The sequence below is a fragment of the Pyrus communis genome, chromosome 9 (assembly GCF_963583255.1).
Source record: "Pyrus communis chromosome 9, drPyrComm1.1, whole genome shotgun sequence".
Classification (NCBI taxonomy): Eukaryota; Viridiplantae; Streptophyta; class Magnoliopsida; order Rosales; family Rosaceae; genus Pyrus; species Pyrus communis.
In genome coordinates this window covers 7,658,116-7,674,905 of record NC_084811.1, presented here as the reverse complement: position 1 = coordinate 7,674,905, position 16,790 = coordinate 7,658,116, and the positions used below count along the sequence as shown (strand labels likewise).

Genomic DNA, 16,790 nt, shown 5'->3' with positions numbered 1-16,790 from the left:
AAAATGTTCATAAAATTAATTTACGATAGTCTATATATTGATTTTTCTTAAAAAAAATTTAATTTAACAAAAAAAATAGCCTAAGTTCATTCTTTAATAATCCCGGGCTAAAATTTTGGGATAGAACGGTTGGAGTAGAAAAGCTGTTTTTGGGCTAAAAGCTAAATTTTTTAGGCTAAAAAATTTGACTTTTAGCCCAACCATTGGAGACGGTCTTAGTGGGACAAACTTTACTTGGCCTGTTTTTCAAATCAACTCGTACAAGAGAAAAAGATTGATAGGCTGTCAATTTTAGAGTTAATTTAGCAAAACTTTTGACTCTCATACTCATAAACATTGTATTCTCTATGGATATATGCAATATCGAAAGTGACAGATTACTGAGGTATAACATGTCAAAGATTGGACAACCCAACCGTATTTAGACAGAGATTTGGATTGGGTTTAACTTTTTGTTTGATGAATAAAGAATAATTTGGCGTAGACAGCCAACTAAACACCCAATCAAATGATTCTTATAATATTCATAAATATGTGGCGCCTGCTGAATCAATCAAACAAATGCTTAATTTCCTTAGAAATCAAATTTGATCAGACACATAAAAATAGAGTAATTAGATGAAGACAGCAACACAAAACCAACAGCTAAGAAAAACTGCTGCTGATTATGGCCATTAGTATTAGAACATAAAAAAAAAAAAAAAAAAACGTTTTAATTACAAAGCCGACCAATAAATTAATCTTGTTCGGAAAGCTCCAAGAAATCACTTATCTTGTTCAGAAAGTTCTTAACCAAACCAAACCCTAGTAAAATAATAATTAACGAACTTAGTAAAATAAACCATAATTACGAAATTTGGTAAGATGTTGATCAAAAGATGATAATGGTGTGAGTTCGGATAGAGCTTTCAAGGCCGTCGTGCGGGTTTGCGTTGAAGTCTCTTGGCTTAAAGAGCTGGACTCCGCCACGTCACAATTTCATATCCCATTCCCCACACACCCTCTTAAATTAAAACCCTCACCGCCTTCAACCCAAACCAAACCTGAAACTTCCCTAAAAGACACACACACACACACACAAACAAAAGAAGATTTTATTAGCCTTTGTTTTGCTCCCTTTTGGAAAGCAAAACTGCAAAAGTAAATGGAGGGTTTGATTCCTTTTGTGTACAAGGCCATAGTAGAATACAAGAATGGAAGACAAGGAGGTGGTCATCATGTGTTAAACTCGTGGCTCTGTGAGTCGCCTTCTGCTTCCTATATTCGGTTACCGTCCGGCAACTCGGACCGCTTCGAATCATCGGATTTTCAGCTGTTTTCTGGGACTTCACCAGCTTCTTCAGCTGCCCAAATGATTTCATCTGGAGTTCAGTCCCCATTTCGTCACCGAGTTGCTAGTAACTAATGGAATGAAATATGAAAGTATGAAGTGATTAGTACGTACGTGGCATGCCTGGCCGAAGAAAGCTGAAGGTGTGAAAAGTTGTCAAACTATATGGTGGTGGTGAGCTGCTGGGTTAAGTGGAATTTGTGTATGATTAATCTTTATTTTCGTTTAGTCTTTTCTTATTTTCTTGTTTTTATGGTTTAATTTAGTTTGAACTTCGAAGCAGATAAGCGTATGAAAACCAAAGGGAACATACACTGTTTGCTTTGTTGTTGTTGTTAAGATTTGTGTCAAAAAATGGCTCAAATTTCAAATGTAAATGGTGATTTGTAATGTTTAAGAAAAGTTAAGTGTTTCCGGCCAAACGGCCATATTATGGATTGGTTTGAGATTGCTTAAATATTTTTAAAAGCAACTTCCTGAAAAAAAATGGGGCACTATCTCAAAGCAAAGTCTAAGCACTATATATGACTTTAGTTTCTAGCGAAAAACAGTACGTTTTCTCTCAAGAAGTGTTCGTAAGAAGTGATAGGGAAAAGGCAAATAACACAACATTTAAATTAGAAAGTTGTGTTAAACGCAAACAACATTTGTAAAATCCCTCCCCAAATTCTTTGTAATTTTGTACCAAATATTGATGAAATGACAATTTTATCCCTGAATCCTACCCTAACCGAATCCCTTTTCAGATTCCACTCCTCTCTCCGCCTACCATGTGGCATCCCACTAACTCATCCCTATATCTCACTCTCTTTCCCCCGGGTCAACACTCTCATTTCTCTCTCTCTCAGCTCAACTATCTCTCTCTCACACACTCACACTTACTCGGACCCTCTCCCTCTCATTTTCCCGACGGCACCTAACCACCCAACGACTTCACCACCACCACCACCACCCTCGTGAGGACCTGTGAAGCTCCGGGGCACCCAGAGCACACCCAACCCAGGTCTGGTGAGCCTGCGAGTCTTGAGCAAAGATCTGGCCACCATTCGACGTTATCAAGGTACATAATCCCTTCCCCTAGGTTGTACCTTCTTTTTGGTAGTTAGATCGTAGGGTTTAGTGGTCAAATGCTGGTTAGACCCTATCTATGGAGCCCAAACCCTTCAAAAGCCGAAAACCAAAATCCTTGTTAGTTTAGGCCTTTGGGCTGTATAAGACTCAGGCATTAGGCCCATTAACCCCAAATCCAAACCCATTTAGTTTTTATTTATTGTATTTATTTTCTTTTTAAAAACCCATAGGCACTTGGGCCGGGCTTTCAAGCCCAAGCCCCTTATATGCAACCTAGGGCCCTCGGCCCGTTGAACCTGAAACCCTTTTCCCTTGGGCTGGGTTACCAGCCCACCGAACCTAAGTGATAGGAGCATATTCATGCGACTTAATTAGCTTGTTCTCGTGCATTTATGTTGTGTTTATTTAGTTATTTTAGTGTTTAAGGCCACTTTTGTGTATTTTCAGATTATAAGGCCAAAGTGTGCAAGAAGATGCAAATTGGAGTCTTTTGGAGCGAAAGAGGAATGAATGAGTTGAAGACTTGAAGAAACGACGAATTCCTACTCCAACGATGAATTCTTACCAAAACGAGGATTCCTACTCAAACAAGGTTTCCTACTTGAAGTAGGAAAGTTAACCCTAGGTTTCCCGTTTTGGTAACCTTTCCTAAACTTAAACGTCCGTATTTTCTAGCCACTTTGAAACATTAGTAGGCACTTTAGGACACAAAACCAAGGCCCTAGCCCAATTACACAACCTTGCCGTGCTTTAACTCTAATTCCCTTCCCTTGCCGTGCAAGGGGGGCACTTTTGTCCAATGTTGTGAAATTAAACCCTATTTCCCTCTCCTAACCTAACCCTAGCCGCACCCTTTAATTAATCCCTCTTAATTTCTGATTCTATTTCCTAATTCTAGAAGCTTTTAACTTAATTTTAATTAACAAAAAATAAATTAGGTTTTAAATTTCAGAAAACCCTAGGTCTTACCACCTTAGCCGTACCTTAGGGGGATGATTATATTCCATTCAGCCACAAAACCTATTTTGCCTTTCTAGCCGTGGTCTCCCATTAAGGATGGACCCTAATAAACCAAAAAGGCTTAAAAAGCCGTAGCCACCATATCCCATTTATTTTCTTACCTTTGCCGTGCATTCTATAATAATGCACCCTAATCTCTCCCATTTTTCCACCATAAGCCGTGGCCCCCCCCTTTTTATCATTGACCCTAATAAACTAAAACAAGGATAATCAGCCACCATATCATTTTTATTCTTCTCAGCCGCATTTTTTCCCATTAATTCCAGCCTTCCCCCATTTTGCCGCATCCACCATATAGCCCATTATTCTAATTAGCCATTCACCCTAATAATCCCATTATTCTTATCAGCCGCACCTTATTCACTATTATTATATATATTATTTTTCATTCAGCCATTTTTACTTAGGATCATCCACCCTAGTTCTCAATAGGCCGTCACTTCCCATTCATTCAATCCGTAGCCACCTTCACACACAAAAAAATTACATCACAGCCGCAACCATCAATTTCAGCCTTTCTCCATTGATTGCCGAGCCTTCCCAGTCCATTTTTCTTCCATTCCAGCCATATTCCACACACTTCCCACCATTGCCGCACCACCAATCCTCCCTCAATCCATCCTCAACCCAAAATAACATCCAAATCATCCATTTAACCTCACTGCCGCATCAAGGAGAAGAAGAAAGAGGACTTAGACGCGCAGAAATTCAAGTGGATTCATTGGGCGTTCTAGGTGTAATCAATCCTTTGTGCTTTATGTTTAAATTCAATTGTATTTCTCTTTTTGTGAACATGAGAGGCTAAACCCCTATTTAGCTAGGGGGTGATTCGAACCCATGTTTATGCTTGCAATATGATTTGATTACTTTTGGTTGGAATTTCATGAATGGTGAATTCAATTTGTTTAACTGCTTGATCGATAACTTATTTATGTATGTTGATTGAGAGTGCACGCTTAATTTTCATGCATGAATATGACGCTAGAATATAAGTGAGTTTCACCTAATAGTTATGAACTTATATTCACGAGTAGTGGAGGTTGCTTATAAACAATCGCGTTAAATGAATTCTTGGCACTAGTTTCATGCGCATCATAGTAACGAATGCCTCGTCAACACTTATAGTTTTCATGATGCTTAATGATCTTTGATTGTATCTTTATTGTGCTTTTCACGTAAAGGACTTTTGGAGAATGTTTTGAATTGCGTTGCGCTAACCCATCCAATTCATTAACTTAAGGAAAACTTGACGGTTAATTTAAGCGGACCTAATTAACCCGGGGTGTTGAGTTTCATAATTCATCGAAAGACCAACTGAAAATCAAATTGTATGCAAGTGTGACATGTGTGGAGAAGAACCTTCTAGCTAGCATTCATCCATATTTTCATCCAATTCATATTTACATTCTGCCTTTAATTTACAATTTGTGCATTTAGTTTAATTTTGTCAAAACCTCAATCCCCCTTTACTTTAGTGTCCAATTTAGTTAGAAAGTGTCTTAGTTTGTGTTTATAAGTGTTTTGTAATTCTTGAGTCTTTTGATTTGTTTTAGTGTTTTATTGTTTAGTTTTGCTTTCGTTGAGTCTAGTTTAGTGTTTTTAACGTTTGTTTTACGTTTTTGAGTCAGTTTCCAAGTGATTTAGTAATCCCTCCTAATCCCCGGTCTAGAACGATCCCTACTTGCATCTTTACTACAATTGTCAAAAGAGGGTTTTAATTTGTGTGCTTAATTAGTTAGCATCAAATTTTTGGCGCCGTTGCCGGGGATTAGCAACTTTGCTAATCCATTGGTTCTTTTCTTTTTGGTTTAGTTGTTTCCGTTTTAGTTTCTAACTTAGTGTTGTTTTCTTTGTTTGTTGTTACTTTTGATATTTGATTTAGTTCTCTTTCTTTGATTTTAGGTACTAGAGAAGTAAGATATGGATTTTGCTAGCATTCAAGCTCAATTGGCAAATCTTACTTCTCAATTGTCGCCGTATGCCGAAAGGACCACAATGCAGAGTGTCCCTACATTTGGTGCTTCATATAGGCAAGGATTTCAAGCCAAACAATGTCCACAAAGAGATTGGAGGGATCATTCGAACTCTATGTGGTGGGAAGCTCAACAAGTTCAACGTGAAGCATATTGGCAGCCATATGAGGAGTTTTATTCAAGACCTATGCAGCCACCACAACTTCATACGCAATATGCTCAATTAAATTCAAGTTCGTCAATAGATTATAATCAAGTTCTTAATGAATTAAATTCTTTGGTGCAGGGGTCACAAAATCAAGCCAAGGAGGCTCAACAAGAAGCATATTGGCAACCATATGAGGAGTTCTATACAACACCTATGCAGCCACCACAACCTCCCCCACAACAATTCCAATCAAGTTCAAGTATGTCCATGGATAATGATAAAAAATTTCAATTACTAACCTCTTTGACACAGGACGAACAAAATCAAGACAAGAAGTGGGGTAAATTGGAGGAGCAAATTGGGCAGATTATGGAGTTCATGAAACAAATTCAAGAGCAAAGTGAACTCTCCAACGCAACTATTGAAAACTCGAAGGAAGATTTTGAAATCCATAATGCTATCACTTTGGGAAGTGCTATGGAGGTTGGAGCTGACCTAAAAATGTCCAAACATAGCCTAGAAGTGGATGAGGAGCTGCTAATTGAGGAGGAGGAAGAAGACATGCACACGGCAAGGGTAGAACAACCCTTGCCGCAGCCCCCTAAGCCCTCTAAACCACCCACCACAAGTAAGGACGTCCCAATTTCATGTTATTCTGATGTTATTCCACCCAATGTCCCTTTTCCTAGCAGGTTTTTGATTCCCAACCAAGAAGAGAGTAAAAAGGACATCTTGGAAGCCTTCCCAAAGGTGCAGAATGCTATTCCAATTCTTGGTGCAACACAACAAGTTTTAGATGGTGTTGAATTCTTCAAAGGACTTTGTACACCAAGAAGAATGATTCAAGAGAAGGTAGTGGCTGGAGAAGATGTAGAAGGCATCAAAGAGGACATATTTGAAACCATAAAACCCAAAGAAGTTGAATTTGATGACATTGGACAAGTCATAACCATCACATGCAATCTGGCCAAGTCCAATATCCCTGAAACTTTCAAAGGAGTGGTGTTTGTCATTGAGTTCTTGTCAGACAAAACAAGTAAGTCATCTTCTCCAAATTCCATTACATTTTATACTAACTGGCTGATTTTGATGAATCAGGCACCTACACTAGAATTCAAACCAATGCCGGTTCACTTCAAGTATCACCTTCCATTCAAGGATCCATTCTATGCCGTGAGCCCTAGTGGAGATTAAAAGAAGGTTTCGTCCAGCTGGAAGACGTTAAAGCAAGCGCTACTTGGGAGGCAACCCATGCAATCAACAAAGGACAAACTTGGGAATCGCTCCACACTCAGATTTGCGTCCCTAAACCCTTTCCTTTGTTGCTTACTTTATGTTATGTGTAATGTGTTTAATTGTGTCTAAAACATTGAGGACAATGTTTAGTTTAAGTGTGGGGGGGGTAACATTCTGTTTTGAGATATTTTTGCATGAAATTCGTAGGGTATTATCACCTAACATGTCTAAACTTGTTTCCCACTGTTTTTAAGTGTTTTTAAGCTATTTTAGAGTGTTTTAGTGTGTGTTAACTTAAAAATCCGAAAAACCCATAAAAATTTGAAAAATTGCTTTGAAAAACCCAAAAAGAGTTGTTTTTGTGTGTTTGTTTGTGTCGTAGGTCACCTTCCAACGCAATGATGAGGATTTGGTTTTTAATTGCATGATGGTTAAAGAAAGTTACAAACATGGATGGACGTTTGATATACTCTTTGGTTTATGCTTGGTTGTAGTTATAGTTTACGAATTCACATGTAATCACAAATGATAAAAATCAGTTTTTGTAACATGCTTGAAGGAAGGAACTCAAACTAACGCTACATCCCTGTGAGACTTGAGCCTAAACGTTTATTTGGAGAGTAATAATCTGTGCATCATTGTTTTCTAAGTCGTTGCACGATCTCAGTATTCTTTGCTTGGTTACTACTTAGAGGGTGTTTCATCACTTAGTTCCAAATGCTAGAACTCATGCCCATTTCATTCAAAGCATGTCATTGATTTGCATAACACATATTCAAGATGAAGTTGTGTAGTGACCACCATCAAAGCCAAACAACCATGTGCCCTTCATTCATTTTGTGTTTAAGTTTAACCCCATTGAGCCATGTTAGCCCATGTTCTTTGTTAACCCACATCATCCTCACCTAGCCTAGAATAGGACCATCCTTACCCTTGTTCTTGAAGCATAGTAAGCAATAAATTCCTTTTGATTAATGTGTTGCAGAAAATAAGTGTGGGGGAAGGATGATGGATGTGAGTTTATGTGCCATAGGCACGGCTAGAAAAAGAAAACAAAAAGAAAAGAAAAGAAAAGAAAAAAAAAAGTGAAAAAAAAAAAAAAAAAAAAAAAAGTTGAAAAGAGTTGAAAAGTATTGGTTGTTGAAGTAAGGGCCCAAAACAATGAATTAGGCCCTAAGAGTTGTTTGAATCTTCCCTATTTGTCTAAAAGTTGATTTCTGCATTCTAAGTGAATTCTAAGTCTCAATTTCATTACTTTGCTTGCTATTGCTTAAAGAACTTTTGTTTACCCCTACCTTTCCTTGTGAGCCAATACCCCAAGCCTCGTTACAACCCTTGACTTCTATCTTGAGTGTTGTGCATTTCAATTGTGGAGTTTGAATTTGGTATGAGCATATGGTGTCACTGGTTCTCGCATTTAAGTAGTAGCATTCCATTCATGAGATCATATCTTAACATGTTTAATTACTCCAGAAATTGTGTTCTTTGTTATAACGTATGTGAGTACTAGTCTTTCATGTTTACATCAATCTTCTCACATATAACTAGTGTAGGGTGTGTAGTCAGAAAATCTGAGTGAAAATTGAGTGCATAACTAGTGAGGAATTGAGGGAATTCTCTAAGGCATGTTACTACATTCAAAATGTGTTTTAATTGATTAAATGCAAACTAGTGAATGGTGACTATGATTAAGTATGTGCTTGAGGGGAAGGAAGACTAAAAGCTATGTGAGTAATGATCTTTGACATGTCATGTTTCATTGGAAATCCCTGAGGCAAACGTTGGAAGGTTTAGGTTATGTTTTGTTTGTTTTGTTTCGTTTTGTTTAGTTTAGTTGTTTTGTTTTGCTCGAGGACTAGCAAAAGTTAAGTGTGGGGGAATTTGATAGGAGCATATTCATGCGACTTAATTAGCTTGTTCTCGTGCATTTATGTTGTGTTTATTTAGTTATTTTAGTGTTTAAGGCCACTTTTGTGTAATTTCAGATTATAAGGCCCAAGTGTGCAAGAAGATGCAAATTGGAGTCTTTTGGAGCGAAAGAGGAATGAATGAGTTGAAGACTTGAAGAAACGACGAATTCCTACTCCAACGATGAATTCTTACCAAAACGAGGATTCCTACTCAAAAAGGTTTCCTACTTGAAGTAGGAAAGTTAACCCTAGGTTTCCCGTTTTGGTAACTTTTCCTAAACTTAAACGTCCGTATTTTCTAGCCACTTTGAAACATTAGTAGGCACTTTAGGACACAAAACCAAGGCCCTAGCCCAATTACACAACCTTGCCGTGCTTTAACTCTAATTCCCTTCCCTTGCCGTGCAAGGGGGGCACTTTTGTCTAATGTTGTGAAATTAAACCCTATTTCCCTCTCCTAACCTAACCCTAGCCGCACCCTTTAATTAATCCCTCTTAATTTCTGATTCTATTTCCTAATTCTAGAAGCTTTTAACTTAATTTTAATTAATAAAAAATAAATTAGGTTTTAAATTTCAGAAAACCCTAGGTCTTACCACCTTAGCCGTACCTTAGGGGGATGATTATATTCCATTCAGCCACAAAACCTATTTTGCCTTTCTAGCCGTGGTCTCCCATTAAGGATGGACCCTAATAAACCAAAAAGGCTTAAAAAGCCGTAGCCACCATATCCCATTTATTTTCTTACCTTTGCCGTGCATTCTATAATAATGCACCCTAATCTCTCCCATTTTTCCACCATAAGCCGTGGCCCCCCCCCTTTTTATCATTGACCCTAATAAACTAAAACAAGGATAATCAGCCACCATATCATTTTTATTCTTCTCAGCCGCATTTTTTCCCATCAATTCCAGCCTTCCCCCATTTTGCCGCATCCACCATATAGCCCATTATTCTAATTAGCCATTCACCCTAATAATCCCATTATTCTTATCAGCCGCACCTTATTCACTATTATTATATATATTATTTTTCATTCAGCCATTTTTACTTAGGATCATCCACCCTAGTTCTCAATAGGCCGTCACTTCCCATTCATTCAATCCGTAGCCACCTTCACACACAAAAAAATTACATCACAGCCGCAACCATCAATTTCAGCCTTTCTCCATTGATTGCCGAGCCTTCCCAGTCCATTTTTCTTCCATTCCAGCCATATTCCACACACTTCCCACCATTGCCGCACCACCAATCCTCCCTCAATCCATCTTCAACCCAAAATAACATCCAAATCATCCATTTAACCTCACTGCCGCATCAAGGAGAAGAAGAAAGAGGACTTAGACGCGCAGAAATTCAAGTGGATTCATTGGGCGTTCTAGGTGTAATCAATCCTTTGTGCTTTATGTTTAAATTCAATTGTATTTCTCTTTTTGTGAACATGAGAGGCTAAACCCCTATTTAGCTAGGGGGTGATTCGAACCCATGTTTATGCTTGCAATATGATTTGATTACTTTTGGTTGGAATTTCATGAATGGTGAATTCAATTTGTTTAACTGCTTGATCGATAACTTATTTATGTATGTTGATTGAGAGTGCACGCTTAATTTTCATGCATGAATATGACGCTAGAATATAAGTGAGTTTCACCTAATAGTTATGAACTTATATTCACGAGTAGTGGAGGTTGCTTATAAACAATCGCGTTAAATGAATTCTTGGCACTAGTTTCATGCGCATCATAGTAACGAATGCCTCGTCAACACTTATAGTTTTCATGATGCTTAATGATCTTTGATTGTATCTTTATTGTGCTTTTCACGTAAAGGACTTTTGGAGAATGTTTTGAATTGCGTTGCGCTAACCCATCCAATTCATTAACTTAAGGAAAACTTGACGGTTAATTTAAGCGGACCTAATTAACCCGGGGTGTTGAGTTTCATAATTCATCGAAAGACCAACTGAAAATCAAATTGTATGCAAGTGTGACATGTGTGGAGAAGAACCTTCTAGCTAGCATTCATCCATATTTTCATCCAATTCATATTTACATTCTGCCTTTAATTTACAATTTGTGCATTTAGTTTAATTTTGTCAAAACCTCAATCCCCCTTTACTTTAGTGTCCAATTTAGTTAGAAAGTGTCTTAGTTTGTGTTTATAAGTGTTTTGTAATTCTTGAGTCTTTTGATTTGTTTTAGTGTTTTATTGTTTAGTTTTGCTTTCGTTGAGTCTAGTTTAGTGTTTTTAACGTTTGTTTTACGTTTTTGAGTCAGTTTCCAAGTGATTTAGTAATCCCTCCTAATCCCCGGTCTAGAACGATCCCTACTTGCATCTTTACTACAATTGTCAAAAGAGGGTTTTAATTTGTGTGCTTAATTAGTTAGCATCACTAAGCCCAAGAACCCAGGCCCAAATCTGGTCCAACACAGCAGCCCAACTGCGCGTGAGCTTATGCGTGGAGCACACAATCGTCACCGTCCATGGTGGCGCCGGTGATTTTTTCGATAACCCACAGCGGCACGTGGGAGTATCCGAGGTCCCTCTTTATGTTTTCTAACATCCTGAATCCGTTTATGATGCCCGTTTTCTGAAATTCAATCGTTTGAGTATAGTTTTATTAATTGGACCCTTTATGTGCTTAGGTGCAGTTATTAGCGGTGTTTCCGTCCTTCCTATTTTGTACGGCTCTTTGACGACGGAGTATTTGTGAGTCAACCCCTTCTAAAATGCATGTTTTAATAGTAGAAATGCATACATGAAGAGCATAATTTAATGGCTACGTTTTATGAGTAAACTAGATTCACATTATATGATTATCATGCTTACTAAGAATATTTTGGAATACCATACTTTATCGAAATTATGTTCTTTGTAGTATATATGATGAATGACTATATACTATTTATGAACATGTTTTTACACTTCCTTGTAGTATATATGATGGATGGCTATATGCTATGAAGATGTTTTGAGATATATGTACCTATGTTTGGAAAAACTATGTTCAATGATTTTGTGCGTATCTAGTGCTCACTGTTTTGCCTACGGGCGAGGGAGATATATGGCTTTGGGTCGAGGGAGATATATGTAGATGGCTTTGGGCCGAGAGATACTGACTGATACCACTAGTTAGCACATTACATACGAAATATGTTTCATGAAGGTTTTATGGCATGCTAGGGTTTTTGGAAAACCTATTACATATTATGCTATTGAGTTTTTATAAAACTTTGGGAGTTAGTATGTTGATAACTGTTTAAATATATATATATATATATATATATATATATATCAACTTGGTTCACTCATGTTTGTTTTGCGCCCCCTCAGGACATAGGAACAAGGCTTACGACCCACGCTACGAGGCTTTCCCCTACCAGTGATATTGTGTCATCATCTCTGCTTTGACATCATTGTAATAACACCTTCCGTTGTATTCTGAATTAGATGTATGCTCTGAACATGTCATGCACTATCACTATCTTCACGCAGAAATGAATAGTCACCTCTTATTATTTTGCTACAATTTATACGTATGAATTACATGTTCTCAGCATATGCATTCATTAAATGGCTTACGTCACCCTCGGGTGTTGGCCAGCTTATGACCATCCCGATGTCCCTTGAACATCAGGATTGGGGCGTGTCAACATTTAAATTTCAATTGTTAATAATATAATTATGAGTACAATTATGAGTCTTGCTCTCTTAAGATCCTGATTTGATTTTCACAGGTCTTCAATGAAGACCTTAAAAGGAGCAGAACTCTATAATTATTTGAAATTCAAATTCATATAAATAAAATAATAAAATACTTTTCCTATACAAACTCTTAACAAAAAGTTGAATCAAACGGATGTGATTTTGTTTTGGAAGACACAAATCATACAGAAACCGTTAATTATTTCATGGTTGCTTTGGATGTAGACATTGATCGAATCAAAGTATGGGATTTCGTTGTGCTAAGGGACTGTGATAGTCTTAGAGCACAATCGGACCCATTCTTTTCGTTTCATTGTGTAAGGATTTAATTGGAATGGAGAAGTCATCATATTTAATCTATGTACACTACAAAACTAAGAACAAGTAGATTAGCCAAAACATTTGCACTTATTAGTTTAAAATAGGGGCAAATAATGAGGTTTTCTGCACCTAATAGTTAGGAGTGGCGGATATTAGATTTGCACCTAAATGTGGCATTGTTATTAGTAAATAGGCCGGGGCAGATAAGTACTTAGGTCGCGTTTGGTACGTGGGACGGGACGGAACGAAGTGAGACGAGGTGTTCCGTCCCATGTTTGGTGCGCCTAAAATGAATGGAACGCGCTGTTCCACGAGACAAGTTTTGGATGATTTTTCATTCCGCCTCCCCCTGGAACGACTTGTTCCACATCCATTGGACACAAATTTGTAACATTTTAAGACAAAAATGCCCCTTGTGTTTTTCAAAATTTACATCATCAAAATCATACAATAAACCCTAAAACTATCTCTCTTCTTCTCAGCTGCTAAACCTCTTCACCTTTGCATCTCCCCTTTACAACCTTTCTCCTCATCTTCTTCTGTGTAGCCTCTTCAGCTCTGCATCTCCCCTTCGCAACCTTCCCGCTCATCCTCTTCCGTGTAGCGGATCACAACCTTCCTCCTCATCTTCTTCCATGTAGCAGCTCTGCATCTCCCCTTTGCAACCTTCCTCCTCATCCTCTTCCGTGTAGCATCTTCAGCTCTGTATCTCCGTTCCAAGTTCGATCTGTTTTTGTGTAGCCTCTCGGTCTCTCTTTCTTTGTAAAATAAAAAAATTGCTTCCAGGAGGTCCTATTTTTGATGTAAATTTGAAGTGGCATTATTATTCTTTTCTGATTTGCTTGTTTCGATTTCATTAACACTCAGTTAATATGCAAAACATTTGTAATTTCCACTACCTATTTTGGTCTACTTTGGTTGGTTCGATCTGCTTTGGTCCTTGAATATTATTCAAAACATTTGTAATTTCCACTACCTGTTGCTCGAACATGAACCAAAGGGTACAGAATTAAGAGAGTTTTGAAGCTCATTTTGTGTACTTTAAATCCATTGAAGATTTGTAGGAAACAGAGCTCTAGATTGAAACTTATACCAGATATAAAATGGGGACCCAAAACTGAAAATGCAGAACTTGCTGCTATCTGGCAGCTCTGTGACTCAACTTTAGACATGATTTTTATCAATCAAAACTCAACGGAATTTAGTGAAATCAGATGGGTTTAATCATGGACATGCCTAGTTTCCAAATACAATATTGGACCAAAAAGAAATCACAAGGACTGGGAAATCAAGAGCTATAGTAAGCCACTTGTAATAGTTTTTCTGTAGTAAAATAAGTTTTCTGAAAATTTTGAACCCATACTCATTTCATTCAAATTACAACTTCAAAACACTTTCATCCAAGTAAATAGTACAAATTAAAGCATATGAATACAAATATATGCACACACGCCAATTCGTCAAAGGCATATATGAATATTTATCATTTCCAATATATATGAGAAGTTATAATATCAAATGGGTTTCGAACAACAACAGCAATCAAGTATATCATTATAAGAAAGAATATTAATTGGCTAGCCACACAATATATTATAATTCCATGAAGACTGATTTATTTATAATGAAAACTAAATATTTGGCAACAGAAGAAGATTGAAAGCTTACCCATGAAGATTGAATTCATAGTTTGGGGAGAAAAAGTTTGATATGCTTGCCGTCTGAAGACTTCTAGGAACTGAAATATGCTCGTATGGTCATAAAATGGCATAATGCATAAGAAAAGCAAAGATTTCTTATTACTAAATTTTCTGTTCAGCATTTCCTTTGATTTATTTTTTATTGTTCCTGTTTGTAGATTTAGACCAGGCCCTAGATATGGAGAGTTTAAATGTGAGATACAGTCAGAGGTGTCAGGCTTTGAAATCTGACAAAAAATGTAGATAGCAAAGGAAAAAAATTTTAGTAGTTGTTAATGAATTTTATTCTTTGAAATTTCTGTTGTCTTTGACGAGTTCTATTTTCTTTTGAATTTCTCAGCACTTGCTGTGGAAGTTACTGTGGTGCCACCATCAAGACTGACGGCTTTAATTGGTAAGGCTCTAAAGTGGCAGCACCAAGGTGAACTTTTGCATTGGTTATTTTGTTTTGTTGGCTATTTGGTATGAGGTTCTCCTTGAAAATTATCCTTTTGTGGATATGTTGCTTACCGTTCATTTGTCTTGAACTATTTTTCCCTCCCTCCCTTCTATTTTCTTCCTTTCCATAGATGGGTACTTTTTATTTGTTATGGATACCCTTTATGGCTGTAAAATTCATATTCACTTTTAAGCATGGTGAATTTTTAGTGCCACTGAAACCAATTTTTATCTGTCCACAAGAAGTTTTCTCCAGGAAGTTTTTAGTGCCACTAAAACCAAGTTTTATCATTAATTTTACCAAGTCCAAGTATCTAAAATGAATTTAGCGTATGTTGATGCTCCCCTCATTCATGTGTTGCTTCCCTCATTCATGTGTTGCTTTTTTGCATGTGAAGGTATGGATGAATATAAGACTCAATTCTTTGTTCTTTTGAACGTTTGGATTATAATGGCACAAGTCTTTACTATGAATGCACAATTGTTGAGGTATAGACAACAACAAAGGAGACAACGGAAAATAGCTAGTTTAGAGCAGATGACATTTGTTAGACTTCATGTTAGGAGAGAAGAAATAAATCTTATCACACGATTGAGTGATACTAACTGTTTGTGGGAGCTGCAAATGGATAGGAATGCATTTGCAGTTTTATGTGATTTACTACAAACTCGTGGTGGATTGGTAGATGATGGTCATGTTACAATAGAGGAGCAAGTAGCTACTGTTGTTAACATATTAGCCCACCACATTAAAAGTAGGTCAATGCAAGTTAGATTCATTAGGTCTGGTGAAACTATTAATCGTTATGTTCGTAGAGTGTTGCGTGCATTGCTCAGTTTGCAAGATGTGTTGTTTGCAAAACCAACCCCTATCCCAGAGGATTGCACGGAATCGAGATGGAAATGCTTTAAGGTAATCATCATAATAAAATCATTAATAACATAATTATTTGTAGTTGCTAATTAATATAAGTTTTTCTTTTGTCTAGGGTTGCTTAGGAACGCTAGATGGAACATACATAGGGGTCACTGTGCCTAATGTCGATGAACCAAGATATAGAACAAGGAAGGGTCATATAGCAACTAATGTGTTAGGTGTATGTACACACGACCTCAAATTCGTATATGTGTTATCCGATTAGGAGGGATCAACTATTGATTCGAGAGTTCTTGGTGACGCTGTTACTAGAGCTAATGGCCTCAAGGTCCTAACTGGTAAGATAGACAAGTACCTAGTATTTTTCCTTACCTTTGTTGGCCAACAACTAAAATTTATTATCAACTAATATAGGTACATACTATTTGGTTGATTCTGGATATACGAATGGTGAGGGTTTTCTAGCACCGTATAGAGGCACTAGATACAATTTGCAATAGTGGGAAGACAATTCACGTGCACCTAAGAATCATGAAGAATATTTTAATATGAAACACTCACGTGCTAGGAATGTCATTGAGAGATGTTTTGGCCTCCTCAAACGACGTTGGGCTATCTTACGAAGTCCTTCCCACTATCCAATCAAGATTCAGGGACGAATGATCACCGCATGTGGTTTACTTCATAATTTTATTAAAATGTATATAGCGGTTGATCCTGAGGAAAATGGAAGGCTTGCATTTGATGAATTACCTATAGGGGAAGATTTACTAGAAGTATTAGCCTACATTGAAACCGTTGAGTCAAGCCAGACATAGACTCAATGGAGGGATGATCTTGTAAGAGAAATATATGATAAGTGGAGAAGAATGAGGGCTTGAAAATTAGTTGACATGGTAGTTGTTGTAATTGTCTTTTATTGAGATGTGGACTCAGTGTAGTTGTTGTAATTGGCTTGAAAATTCGTAACATAAAGATTATTGAGATGTTTGTTATTGTAATGTGGTAATTGGGAGTTATCTTGATGTTATGGCTTCTTTGATATGTTTATTTGTGTTACT

The 16,790-nt window shown here is 37.2% G+C and overlaps 1 pseudogene; it reads left to right on the top strand.

The window, feature by feature from the left end:
* The first annotated feature begins 1,144 nt into the window (after positions 1 to 1,144).
* LOC137744308 (uncharacterized) lies at positions 1,145 to 16,610 on the top strand (annotated as a pseudogene).
* The last annotated feature ends 180 nt before the right edge of the window (positions 16,611 to 16,790 follow it).